Below are 2994 nucleotides of genomic sequence, written 5' to 3'. Positions count from 1 at the left end.
CTTTTCAAAATACAACATCCAGACTCCAGGATTTACAGTAAAACCTGGCAGTTGTTTCATGCATTCTATGAGTCTGAATAAATGCATGATGTTCTTCGTGAATCAGACTAGTTTCACTGTGGTTAATTCTCCTCACGCTATGCCTGTTTATCTCCTCTGTGCACTCCACAGACATTTTACCATCTCCAAGGTTTCACCTTTCCATAAGGTCAGAACTTTGGAATCATCTGGTATGTAGCTATCCTGGCGAGGCATCTTCAGATTAATATTGTGCAAATAATTCTTCCATGGTTTTGATTCATCATATTTTTGATTATTCTGAGTAATAATTTGGTGTCTGAATGTTTCACAGTTTAAAACACTTGGTCACTTTTAAATTATGGCAATTATAAATAAGGTTGCTACAAATATCCCTAGTGTTTATATTACTTTATTTATTCATTCATTCATTCACTTTAGATGAGTTTCTTCACACCCTCTGTGTGTATACCAAGGCTTGTGATCATTAGATTATATAGTAAACAGGATACATATACTATTAAGTCCAGCCTAATTGAATGATGCAGGTGATTGCACATGTGTCCTTGAAGAGCACTCCAGGCTCTCTGCATTCTGACTTTTTCTTTTTTTTTTTTTTTTTTTTTTTTTTTTTTTTTTTTTTTTTTTTTTGTGACGCCTCAATTACATGACACTCTGTTTCAACTCAGCCAACTGATCAAAATGAGTCTCCTCTTTATTCATCTGACTTTTTTCAGACGATGTGTGACAATGATGCCATGGAAAGAAAACTAATATGGTGACAGAAGGACGCTTGTCTTTTTTTTAATCAACCAAGTATGTGACACACTAACAGTAAGCAGTTTTGTAAGCAGTACTGCTGGTAGAAAAGTTCACCCTTTCAATGAATTCTTGCTGAAGCAGGCATATACTCACCAATCTCTGTACACTCAGGGTCCAATCACTTACCCACAGCAATGGCATGTAGCCATGAACCTTTCACTATGGGACCCTTGAGGAACACAATCCATCCAAACATTCCTATCAAGGCAGTAAAATGTATTCAGTGATGATAATCTTAGTGATATGGATTCAAATGTAGTTGGATCACATGAATACTTCCTTCTATATATTCAAAACATATTATCCAGCAATGTGTATAACTCAGTTATTGCTCAAATGCTTCCAAATTCATAAAAAAATCCGAACATTCTGGCATCATCCAAGCTCAGATTTATTAAAGGTCTTGCCAGGTCTTGGGAAAGGAAGTGAGGCTATGAACCTATGCTCTTCCAGCTGTCCTCTTTCATGGCCTACTGTGCTATGGATCTAGGCTAATGCTGGAGGAAGCACAGAATTCATTGTCAGGGGAGAAAATACTATGAAAAGAAAAGTAAAGGCAATTTTGACTTCATTTTGTCATTTTACTTAGATGGCTTCAATGAGGTACAAAGCTGACACCATCTCTGGGAGATGTCCTGAGTCCTTCAGTCTTCCAAATTTGTAGATTCCACATTTTTTTTTTATTTAGGTATAGGTATTTCTACTCTTTTTTTTTTTAATAAATTAAAACAATACTCTTTTTATTGGAAAGGAAAAGTAATCTTGAAAGTAATATGACAGTTTTACAATGCAGTAATATTTGTTTTATGTATATAACTGCTTTTAAATTTATTCATAATAAATATGCAATAAATTAAAACTCCATATCTATACTGTACCATGTCATTTTTGAGAGACAAACTCACAATATTACCACCCTCATTCTACTAGTACTAACTTGCTAAGCTAAAGGAATGAGAATCGCTATTGATAGCATATTCTCAGCTAAGTTATAGAGAAACTCCTGGTTCTGTGGCTCATAATTTAAAACATCACATCATCTTACTTGTACCTCCTGTAAAGAATACAGTGGACCTTCTGTGCTCTCCGAGATGAGACACCAACAAAACAACATAAACAAGGGGTAGACCTATGCACCTCCATACATATGTAGCAGATGTGCAGCTTGCTCTTCATGTGGGTACATGTGGGAGCAAGGGCTATCCCAAACTCTGTTGCCTGTCTGAGATATGCTCTCCTAGCTGGGCTGCCTTGCCTGGCCTCAGTGGGAAAGAATTCTTCTAGCCCTGCAAAGACTTGATGTGCCAGGGTGGTGGAGGGATAATGATGGGGAGGGGGAATATTCACCCTCTCTGAGAAGGGAGTAGGGATGGTGGTAAGGATTGTGGGAGGGAGTGACCAGATGGGGGCAGTGAAATTCTCTTTTTCCTTCTTTCTCAGGCTTGAGAGATGAAGGAGATAGAGATATTTTTTAAAATAATATTTCTTATAAATCTGTTTGCCTGTTTTCCAGAGTGGTTGTACCAGCTTGCAATTCCACCAGCAATGAAGGAGTGTTCCTCTTTCTCCACAAACTCTCCAGCATCTGCTGTCACCTGAGTTTTTTACCCTAGCCATTCTGACTGGTGTGAAGTGGAATCTCAGAGTTGTTTTGATTTGTATTTCCCTGATGACTAAGGATGTTGAACTTTTCTGTAGGTGCTTCTCAGCCATTTGATATTCGACAGGTGAGAATTCTTTGTTTAGATCTGTACCCCATTTTTTAATAGGGTTATTTGGTTCTCTGGAGTCATTTTGAGTTCTTTGTATACATTGGATATTAACCCTCTATAGGATTGGTAAAGATCTTTTCTCAATTTGATGGTTGCCATTTTGTCCTATTGACAGTGTCTTTTGCCTTACAGAAGCTTTGCAGTTTTATGAAGTCCCATTTGTCGATTCTTGATCTTAGAGCATGAGCTATTGGAAAACAGTTTGGCAGTTTCTCAGGAAATTGGACATAGTACTACCAGAGGACCCAGCTCTACCTCTACTGAGCATATACCCAGAAGATACTCCAACATGTAATAAGGACACACTCCACTAGGTTCATAGCAGCCTTATTTATAATAGCCAGAAACTGGAAACAACCCAGATGTTCCTCAACAGAGGAAT

The sequence above is a fragment of the Mastomys coucha genome, unplaced genomic scaffold (genome assembly GCF_008632895.1).
Source record: "Mastomys coucha isolate ucsf_1 unplaced genomic scaffold, UCSF_Mcou_1 pScaffold22, whole genome shotgun sequence".
In the NCBI taxonomy this organism is placed as follows: Eukaryota; Metazoa; Chordata; class Mammalia; order Rodentia; family Muridae; genus Mastomys; species Mastomys coucha.
The sequence above is the reverse complement of the archived record's forward strand: the minus strand, read 5'-3'. Positions refer to the sequence as shown.